We start from the raw sequence: 12,140 nt of genomic DNA on the forward strand, positions 1-12,140 counted from the left end.
TTCTTCATGGCTTTTTTTTATTGTTTACCCGTCATGTAAAAATCTGATGTCGACGTGACATGACTTCCTTATATAGCCTATTAAATTCTGCACATTTTTTTGCTGCACTTCATTTAAATTTATTTTCTCGAATATCAATACAGATATATTTCCGATTCAATCAATTTCGTTCTAACGTCGCGGGAAAGAAAAAATGCATAAAAACTCAATCATCATTGAAAATTGTAAAACAGAGAAAAACCTAAAATACCAAATACAGTTCAAAAACGTTTAAAACAATTTTTAGAATTAAAATTAGACTTTCTGCGCAAAGAGAAAAAAATTCGACCAGAAGACAGGAGGATAAAATTTTCGGTGCACAAAATTTAAAGCCAACTTTCGGTCGCACTGGACAAACGAACACTGAAGTTGGTGAACCAACTGAACTAAATTCACTGTAATTGTGATCAAATGTAAACAAATGGGGTCTCGTTAGGCTTAGCACCAATTTTAAATTCTTTATAATTCTACAACTATTGCATGCAGGTTAACCAAAGGCATAATAACTTTAGCTGGAACAAAAGAACAACACACCGTGTTTATTCTCGTAATAGTCGCACATTTTTGCTAGTTTTTCATTGTGAAATTCTAGGTACAACTATTATGCAGGGAAATCTACTGCAGAATATTGTACAATCTAATGCTAAAACATTACTGATATAAATAATGCATTATAATAAAATTAGTCACTTAGAAAATGTTTCCAAATCATTTGCCGTTTAATAAATAGTTTTTTCGTCAGCTGCACACACACAAAAAAAGAAATGTTTATTTTCATAGTAATGTTTTATAGACATAAAATTCACAAATAATCTTTTTGAAAATTTTGATAAAAATTTCTAATAACGTAATGCATAATAAATCACTTTTACTGAAAGTATAAGTGTCATTGTTGTCATGTGAATCGGTGTCTGAAGAATCTGTCATTCCATACATTGTCATTTATGCTTCTGTCCAAAGCTTTGGAGATACCGCACATCCAGCATTTCGTAATGCATAAACATAAGAAAGAAGTTCCTTTTCTATCATTGGGGAAATTCCATGCTTTGGTCCTCTGAATGCTCGCCTATTTATATTCGTTTCTTGTAGCCGTTGTTTAAACTTTTTCCCAGTCCTTTATTATTTTTTCACTTACATTCCAATCTCTTTCAGCAGCTTTATTTCTATTCTCTTCAGCATATTTAATAACCTTCAGTTTAAATCCCCACCGTATAGCTATTATTCCTTCTAAACTTTTCCGGATTCAAGCAGAAAAAAAGACATCGAAAACACAGCATCACGAAATTCTCCGCCAAACAAAATACTGGCAAGGATTCTTTTTCTGAAACTTCAGATACGGACAGTCCAGTAAACTTAGAGCATTTGCATACTTTTTTTAACGCAACATGATACTAGTTTTTTAGGCTGGTGTTAGCGCGAATTTCATCGCGCTCTTACCAGCCCCTCATTTGCACCATAATAGGTATACCACACGTGTATAACCTTATTTTTATTTTAACGAAGAACGAGTTGAAAGCTTTAAAATGAGGACAGGATTACAAAACCCTGCCTAAGAGCTTTCCCATCCTGTTCAGGGGAGCAGGGAATTCCTTATGTTGCTATGGTGTGACCATTGAGAATGTCAATAGGAGTGACAGAACAAATGACTGCATTATGAGTACTAGTTCTGGGAAGGATACACCTAATAATTTCTATTTTCTAGATGAAGGTCAAGCAGGCGACCACATAAAAGGCATCGTCCTTTTATATGGAGAAAATTTTTTAAAAAGTTTTTTGCTTCAAAATGAAGGAGGGGGGAACTATTACAACAGTAAACACTGTAATTCAATCACATTTAAAGCAAATAATGCACAATTCATCGACATATAAGAATAAATATCTGATGTGTACACCACATGACTTCCTTGTACAAATTATATGCATTTTTTCTTGCATTTCATTTAAATTTATTGGATTGAATTAAATCTACTTCGTCGGTAGCGTATACACAACAATAGAATAAATCTACTCTTTAAAATTCACTATATCTGTTACCATAGCGACAATCTGGCCCGAAGTTCACTTAAGAGAGTTACATCTCATTCATTTTAACACAAAATTGAGGAATTATCTAATCGTTGGAACCTCATCTGAGGAATTATCTAATCGTTGCCACATGTGCTATTCAAATACTGCAATAAATCTAAAACGATATATAAAGAAATTAAACAAACAAACAAAAGAAACAGTTTTTTCACAGACGATTTAGCATTTCCCATTCAATTAATTCAGTTTTCACTTCGCGATAAGGCAAAAATACATAAAAACTCTAAATATCTATACTAAAAATTACGAAGTAAATCTTAAACACTTATTTGCTCGAATAAATTCCAGAATGGATTAAGCATGATTTAATTCGCTTAATCCATTCCGGAATTTATTATTTTTCTGAAATTCTGGAATTTATTCTTTTATTTAATAAAAGAAGTCGTTATCAAGTCGTATCTTTGTTGTTGCGAAGCTTACTTTCTCTAGATTGGCAACAAATATATTATTCTGCTAAGTTTCAAATGAAAAAAAAGAAAAAAAAAAAAAAAAAACCATGGCCACTATGGCAAAAGTTAGTAGGCTTAGCACTTACGCAACTTTTAAATTGTTGATAGTTTTGCAAATATTGCATACACATTTACTAAAGGCATAAAAACCTTAACCGTAAGGTCAGATCAACATAATTCAATCATTTTTAAAGCAAAAAATGCACAATTTACAAACATATAAAAATAAAGAAACTAAACTGAGATCACTGAGCCGAGTAACAGACTGGATATATAGATATACATATATTTATATACTTTTGGTGCGTCCGATTGCAATCAAAATACGAGGTGCACATCTACATGTTATAGCAATCCTATACACAAAATTTCAATGTTCTGAGGCTACTCGTTTTTGAGTTATGCGAGATACATATATACGTACGTACGTACTGACACCACGAAAAAAAATCTCTTCATAATTCATTTTAAATCATTTTTATACTTTTTTTAGGGGGGGAGTCCTTTTTTATGTCCTTACGTGCAGATCTCATGCAAAAACATCGTTAAATTACATTCGATAGCTGTCAAAATGGATATTTTCATTGAAATATGATGCCTGAAGTTTTTCGAGATTACAATACTTCTTTTTTACGTCGTACAAGAAAGTAAAAGGAGATATTAATGAATACATACCAAACTCAAATTAACATTGAAGAACTAAAATTTTGAGAGCTAATTTTTTAAAATCTGCTCGTGCGATTTTTACCAAACTTCGTAGTTTGGCGTAATTTGAGTTTTAGAATCGAAATACGGAAAAAAATTGGCATTTCATTTCAGAAAAAAAAACGATTTCCTGTCAAAATATCTATATTAGAGCAATGCTGTATATAAATCTAATATATATCCTAAGTCGCGCTTTGGAGACATAAAAAACGCCAGCTGAATTTTGTCAATCGGCGCAGTAGAACGGGAAATATAGAACTGCCCCCTTTTATGTGTGCAGTGTACATTAAAATAGAAAAAAAAGAAATTTCTTAATGTAATAATTATACAATAAGAAATGATTATTATAGCTATTTAATTAATTATAATAAATAATTATTGTATTTCCTTTTGATTTGGGGATTAAAATGTGTATGCATTATAATGCACATTTGATGTGGGGGGAGAGGGAAGAAACCAAATTCATTTTAGAAAAAAAAAAAAAAAACGAAAATCATTCTTGCGTAAAAGATCACAATATTGGCAAATGTCACTTTAAATCAACTACGATCAGAGAAGATCTCGCTGAAATGGAGTAGATATAACTTTTTTTTAAAACCAGAAAATATTTTCTGCTAGAAATTAAATTTTTAATATTTTTAGGAATCTTATTTTTAAAAGTAAACAATGAAATATGAGCTGCTCAATTAAAATTCGTATGCTATTAATAAAAATGAAACATTTTTATTTCCTACTTTGCATATTCGTGCGAATGTTCGTGTTTATTTCTGCGAATATGAAATGAAGTCGCAAAAGACAAATGACGACTAGATGACTGCATATCATGAGAACCTGCCTTCTTTTGACGCTAAATTTCCCTCTTTCCGAAGAATAGCGAACTCTTATATTACCTCCTCACTCTACGGCACGTAAGTAGTAACCGCAAGTAATCGAGTGACGGAAGTACGTCACAGAAAAGGGCACGGCCTCCGCCATCTTGGATCACGTGATAACCGGAAGTGACGTAGATGGATGGGATGATGTAGGCGGAATTTCACAGAATCTGATTGGTCCACAGAAAAGTATCCATACACCTGAGCGGAGGCCTAGAAAGGTGTGATACGGCAGACACCATTTTGTAAGACATCCCCCAACAAGAAATGGATGATGTTATTCCAAACACGTGGTTCAAGAGCTCTTTGCCACAAAACCTAAAAAAAATATTCGATGCCATAAAAAATAAAAACTTTGAAACATAGGGTCGTTGCCACAGCATAAAAACGAAACTTTCATTGCGTCATTCCGCCTATGTCACTTAAGGTTGTCACGTGATCCAAGATGGCGGCGACTACGCCCTTTTCTGCGACGTCACTTCCGTCACCGGTTACCTGCGGTTACTACTCACGTAATTAACAGCACTTCTGAACGATCTTAAGTGTTTGGGCAGAAGATTAGCCAAGGTTACGTTTGATATTATCGAACTATATAATCTAAAATTTTATAGATCTCTCACCGAGTTTATAGAAAATTGGCCAATGAATCCGAAGGATTCTAAACAAGTTTATCAATGAAACTTTTTTTATAGAATTCTGTAAGATATTTTCGTAAGGGCAGACTTCCTGATTTATTCTGTAACGTAAAAGCATACCAAGAGTCTTCAAACAGTGCATAGTTCATCATAAGTTCTATATTTCTGCTATAAGTTTATAAAGCTATAACAAATTGACTTAATGTGTTTGAACATTAAAGTGAACAATGAAAAGTCATAGAACTACTTTAAACGGAAATATGAAATCAAAGTTTCTCGTCAACAATGAATGAAAAATTTGTGTGTGCCATGGATTTTCATCTGTGCTGCAACATTACTCGGATTTACTTCAACTAACTTTAAGCACATTTCCTTCCTTTCTGTTGCATTTGTATAATAATTACTTACATTTCGTCATTTACTTTATAAGCTATGTAAATGGAAGGCAACTTTATCACACATTCAAATCAATCGAATGCAGCTTTATCCGGTTGTTATAGCTGGACGCGTTCATTGCTTACACCGCAAAAGCGGTGGGATGTGATAATGTGGTGGGCAACTTTATCACACATTCGAATCAATCGAATGCAGCTTTATCCGGTTGTTATATCTGGACGCGTTCATTGCTTACACCGCAAAAGCGGTGGGATGCGATAATTCCTTACAGTCTTCTTCATTTGAAGGGAGAGTGGGAAGAAGCAAGAGACCCATTCGACCAAATCCAGGCACTGATGACTGACTTAGCATTAATACATTTTGAATGCTACTATATCAGTGTTTTTCAACCCCTTCTGCCCATGCAGCCATTTCACCTATTGCTAGACAATGCTCCATCTTCTTTCTAAAACTCGAAAAATTAACACATATTTATTTAAACTTAGATTATTTTCAACGTGTTTTATAAATTAAATAAATTTAAAAAACGTTAATAAAAGCAAAGTAGAATAAAAGGAGCTTTTTGTATTCAAAAACTAAAATTAAATACTTACAGATGAATAAAAGGCTGGCCGCATTCCGCTCAGATACTATGAAATTCCTCCATAGGAAGGGAATTCTTTCCTGAATGAACCTCTGTACTATATACTGTATATTTCGGCGTATAACGCTCATTCTTAATACAAAAAATAAGACCAAAATATACACGTGGGCGTTATACGTCAGATATAAAACTGATAGCGTAAAAATAAGGGAAAAAAAATTAGATTTTTACAAGCACCAAAATGCTGTTTATGTAAAAGTAATGACATAAGTTATGAAACATTTTCATTACGTTATGATACGTTATTTAAACATTTTCATTATCGGATAACATGAAGAGTTCGTCTTCCGTTATATCTTCAGGCGTACCATCGAATTTTGTTTCGTCTCCATCATTATTGTTATTTTGATCCATAAATATATAATCATTATTCGTTCCATCTTTCACCAATACCAAACATCCTTACTGCAGCACGATTTCCATTTTCTTTCACAAAATGACTGGCTTTGCATTTCAAACCAGCACTGTGTTTGTTTCTTTTCGCGGAAGCCATAGTTACTACTCAAAGGAGCAGTAGATGTACATGCGATTTACTAAAGCCTTCGATTTTCGCTTCAAAATCTCCGCTTCAAATAACTACAGAAAGAGATAAAAATGGAGGTGCGCTGGAGATAATTTTTTTTTTTTTTTTTTTTTTTCCATAAAGTGTTGCCATTGCTCGCTTCGAAATCGTTGAGTGTGTTAATCAAAAATTCGTTAAAGTTATACAAAATTTGAAGCAGATAATAAAACACATCCGAAATTCAAAATTCGGGCTTCCAAGGGCCCGTGTTCGGTTGGAGGACTACGTTATTCAGAATTTGATGGCTCTAAGTACCGTTGTTTTATCACAATGCGAGAAACACACATGCATTCATGCAGATTCTTCATTATTTATTTTCTTTAAATATAATACATGGCAATAATATTTGGTGGCAACAGTTTGAAAACTGAATTAACGCTGAAAGTAAAACGACGCAAAATGCCGTTTTGAGATTAATAGTCCTATGGGTCTAACGCTCCTTTGGGCAAATAGTAAACATTTATGTACAAAATGAATAGAAATAAGGGTAAAAATACAGAAACATAGAATCGATAGCAAATAAGGAAAACAATGTAACGCGGAAGATAATACGGACGGAAAATAAATAACGTGAAGAGAAGAATCATAAAGAATCACGCCAATGAATAACGGCTAAAAAGGATAATCCTCGTTGTAAGTTTCATTTGCGACCTGATGATGTCACGATTAGATATCAACGTTGAACTTGATAATATTAAGTTGCGCTTTCAGTTTCGCTAGTTTTAGTTCACATTTAGGTTTGCATAGATTACAAGTTGGTGAATGCGTTAGAATAAGATCGTATATCAATTGCAGTTTTGTTGCTAAGCATCGAATAAAGGTAACCAATAACAACTTTATTTTTGGCTGTTACTATTTTTTCTAACGACAGAATGCATTTGAAAGAAACTGCTAGGCGAAATGTTTTCACTCTTTTGGCTTGCTGCATATTATAATATGTAATATTGAAGTGCTTTTGTTTTCATTGGATGGTAGCTCCAGAAACTATGAGGCATTGCTGAGGAGTGAAGAAGTTAGCTTTTAAAAATTATGCAAAATTAAGATTGGCGGCAGCTTTACATTTTCATTTTTATAATTGAAGCAATTTCGAGGCATTTTTATTTTTATAATTGAAGTATTTTTTTAGCATTTTTGAGCTGTACGCATTTTCGAGACAATATGACAAGGATTTATTTTCTTCCAGAAGGACAAATGTTTTGAAAAAGTGTTATATATGTTTTGTCATGCAAATATAATTTGTACCATATCAAGAGCAAATTCATTTTAATTATTACATAATTGAAAAATTGTTCAGCAGGTTTGCAATCTATATATATGCAATATAGTGGCAGTCGGGCACACGAGTGAAGCTTGGCAATCTGGTCACATCAGAATTCTGGACATTGTTGTGGCTGAGTGTGATCAAATGACGACACAGAAGAATTTAACTTTTTAGCTCCATCTCTTTTATTCAGTGCAAATGGCAAATCGTTCAAGATTACATATGGGATAATAATTTGAACTAAATAATATTAAATTTACTGCGACATACTATTCACACAAAGGGAGGCAGATTAGAAGAGCAGCAGCCAAAGAATCTGTTGGGAGATTCTTTGATCCCTGCAGATTCTTTGGCAGCAGCATAGGTCGTAACAGCCAGGTGGTGGGAGAAAGTGGTCTTTCTCCCCTGACGGGGGAAAAAAATGGCGCGAATTCTTCATTTATAGGAGCGGTTACGTAATATGTTTTCGAAAATACTGGTCTAGGGGAAAGATTCTGAAATTGCAGAAAGTTAATTAGAGGTTACCTGTTCGCGTAGAGTAAAGCCATCATATTTTTTTATATTTTTACATATATAAAGAAGAAAATTTGTGTGTTTGTCCTCTAATAACTCAGTCACTACTATAGCTGTCGTCACCAAAGTTTCTACAATTCTTTTCTGGGTTCTGGAAATGGTTAACGTTCACTTTTTTCAAAAATAAATAGCTATAATCGGGTCTAAGACAAAAAGCCCACAGGAATACACAGAAGCTCACAGAGTAATGCTCACAGGTATAAATGCTCACAGGAAAAAAGCCCACACAGAAATATGCCCACATAGAAAAAAGCTTACATGGAAAAATACTCACTTAGAAATCTGCTCACACGGAAAAAAGCTCACACAGAAGTGCGTATGCTCACATGGAAATAAGCCTACTGATAAATAATTTGCATAGATATCCCTACATTAATGAATCAATAATTAATCGATTTGAACATCGCACATCTACTTGAATTTTCTAAAAAAAATTATTTATATTACCAAAACATCTATGGTATATATTTCAACAACTTTATAACTTATGTGTAGATTCAGTTGCTACACAAGATTAACAATTGGCCGATTTGAATTAAAAGGAGAGGAGAAAGGAAGTAAACATGAAACAGAATTATACAGTAAAAATTATTACAATTTTAATTGTTAAAAAAATAAAAAATAATAAATATAAGTTGCACATTTTATAATATAAACATTTAGAAGAATAATGGATAATGAATAAGAATTTAGAATGATTATTTTATTTAAATTACTTAAAATATTTAATTTTATCATTGATTTCATCATAGTTTCTTACATGATTCACGATTACCAAATGTAAGTTTTTCATGTTTCCTGTTTTTACTTCAGTACATCCTGTATTTACATTAGCTAATAACGAACGTTGAGAGGCTAAATCTTTCTTCAGTCCGTCAAATAAAAACCACATACTAGGATGGCTACGATTAAATAATGAATTCAGTACGTTATGAGAACCTTCGCAACAATTTGTGGTTTTAGGAGATATTTCGAAGGCTGCTTCATAATGTTCAACTGAGAGGCATCATCAAAGTGCCTAAAAATGTTAATTTTATTTCTAAAATTTTAAATTTCCGCAGAAATTTTACAACTTTATTGGCTCAAAACTTGAATAACTACATTCAAACATCAATTTCGATAGATACACATCAAAAATATGCAAAAATAGAGTAAAGAAACAAAAAATAATTATTAGCAGTTAGAGGTAACAAATGTCGTACAAGGGCAGTGGTATAAACTATTTCAGTACTTCCAAATTTTACTACAGTTTTCATGCTTTTATTTATCGCCTCTGAAAAGGTTAATGTGAGCATTTGTCTATGTGAACGTATTTCATGTGAGCTTTTTTCTGTGTGAGTATATTTCTAAGTGAGCATTTTTCCATGTGAGCTTTTTCTCTGTGGGCATATTTCCTTGTGGGCTTTTTTCCTGTGAGCTTTTATACCCGTGAGCATTATTCTTGTGAGCATTTTTCCTGTGGGCACTTTTCCGGTCACCCTATAATCAGAGATATTAATTAAAAACTCGGAAAAACAATAATTTTCGCCCTCATTTTTCCGAGTGGCAACATTCTCGCAAACTGGAGATGAAAATCTACTTTATTTAGAAGTTGTTGCCACTGCTCGCTTTGAAATCCTAGAGTTTGTTAAGAAAAAATTTCAAAGTTTTACGATGAAGTAAAAATAGCATTGCTAAATATTAAATTCATTATTCCCGATTCCAAAAATCGTGGGAAGCCATTTCGACTGCGTATGACTTTAATCAGCCGAGATATTAATTAAAAACTCCGAAAACATTAATTTTCGCACTCATTTTTCCGAATGGCAACAATCTCGAGCGTTGGAGGTAAAAATGCTTTATTTCGTAAAGTGTTGCTACAGCTCGCTTTCAAATTGTCGAGTTTGTTAATCAAAAATTAAATATAGGTGAAATATTGGATAGAACTTGAGCTTTTACGACCATTTGATTAGAAAGACGAAAATCATTAAAAACTGCGTGCCATTGAATGCACTTTTTGTTGAGTCTAGGAATTGATTTATTGCCAAGCTTAAGAAATTGCTATTAACATGAGGAAAGTGTTAATAGGTTTTTTTTTCCAGTACCACAGTTCTCTTCAGAAAATATCTGAACAGAACGAATATTGATTACATTGAAATTACACTGAAATGAAATACCCAGCAATTATTTTGAATAATAAATTAATTTTCAAAGAGGACACTGAGTATGCCTTAAAAACGTATAGTGTTTTTATGAACATTTATCCCATTATTTAAAGGCTATTAAATTATGTTTTAATATCAAGAGACATAACAATTTATTAAGTCAGCTACACTTTATGTATCATCATTTAGGCCTCTGCAGGATGCACCCATCGAAGATCTTTCCAAAGATGGCAGAATAAGATTTTCACAAGTAATTCAAGCCTCAAAGAATATTAGAAAGATTTTTCACAAAGACCTCAATATCGAAAGCGGCAATGCCAACGTACCAAGCAAATTATATACCCATATGTACTAAAACAGCAAGCTCTAGGCTTGAAGAAATCAAATTGATTGTATGATGAAAATTTATTTTTTTTTTGTTGTTTTTGTTGCATGGTTCCTTAATTATTATATGCCAATGAAACATATTTCATAGTGCCCATTGGTAATTCACAAAAGACCATTATTTATTGCATTCTCAGCAGGGGCACAGCCAGAAATTTTGCCGCCTGGAGCGGTCAGAAAGAATTCTTAAATGCAAAATATACATTTATAATTCTTAAATACTTCTCAGATGATTTTTTAGTAAACGCTTCTTATAACTAGCAACACTTACAGTAGTTGAGAGTAAAGTTTACACTGGTATTACAGTATTTGGAACTTTGTTCTGGATATTGTAGTTTAGAATGAATTACAAAATATTGAATCTCTCTGAAGCTAATACGGGTGAGGAAGTGTGGCCTAAACTTAAAGCAGCATGAAATGAGTTGCCCGTTTTTGTCATCCAAGCCCAGTTCGACTCCATGCCTAACGGCCGTTTGCAGGGTTGGTAGCTGTATCTACTAATTTGGCACCCCTGTAAACCCCCAAACTGCTTATAAATTTAGTCATTTTGTCTTCATGCTATACTGTTTACAACACATATCATTTTTGTATTTGCTTTCCTTCATGGTGTTGCAATTTTAACGGCCAGCAATGTATATTTACACCCCTTACCCTGGTTCAAAATCCATAGGCGGCCTTTATTTTCGTAATCGTTGGTCGTAGTCATATACTTCCAGTTACAGAAGTGTTTTAAAAGGCGCAAATATTCATTTTTGACAATGACAAATTAAAAAAAAAAAAAAACTAAATTTGGACAGAAAACGAAATTTAAATTTTAATGCAGTCTCTAGGTTCCTATACTTATAATTCGGAAAATTTTATACTCGTTATGAAAGAACAAAAACACAAGAAGTTTAACTCGCGTACGACAAAAGCTAGCCAGAATTTTTAATTTCAAAATTTGCAGTTTTTGTTGTCATTTTCAACTTAGAGGGACCGGTTAATTGAGTTAGAATACGAGGAATTGAGTTTAAATGAAATGCTGAAAAAAAAAAAAAAAAGAAAAAAAAAAAAAAAAAAGGTGTTAATAGGATAGGCCATACAAGGAAGCATGTGGTTTTCACATCAGATTTTTGTATGGATGAAGTATTGTAAATTAGCATAAACAGATGTAATATTATCTTCCTTACATTGTTTCCTTTTAGTAAGTCATGATAACTAAAGCACTTCGTAAATTAGCTCTTATAGTTAAACGTTTTTTAACAAGCAATTCCATTTTCAGAATAATACATAATTCAAAAAAACATACCTTTAAAATCACGTCATATTAGTCACCATGTTGTGAGGCTTCTGTCTGATTTCATTCATTCAATCAGTTCTGTAGTAAAAAATAAAACAGAAAAAGAATAATTA

The 12,140-nt window shown here is 32.8% G+C and overlaps 1 protein-coding gene across 1 annotated transcript in view; it reads right to left on the minus strand.

The window, feature by feature from the left end:
* Orp8 (Oxysterol-binding protein-related protein 8) overlaps window positions 1–12,140 on the minus strand; it is a 298,051-nt gene extending 285,911 nt beyond the window's left edge. Inside the window, exon 1 of the mRNA XM_085812020.1 lies at window positions 12,037–12,140. The gene's annotated coding sequence lies outside the window, so the exon portion shown is untranslated. The remainder of the gene's footprint in view (window positions 1–12,036) is intronic.

This window comes from Stegodyphus dumicola, chromosome 2, assembly GCF_044657685.1.
Source record: "Stegodyphus dumicola isolate Sdum_Otavi_A_Nest chromosome 2, ASM4465768v1".
In the NCBI taxonomy this organism is placed as follows: domain Eukaryota; kingdom Metazoa; phylum Arthropoda; class Arachnida; order Araneae; family Eresidae; genus Stegodyphus; species Stegodyphus dumicola.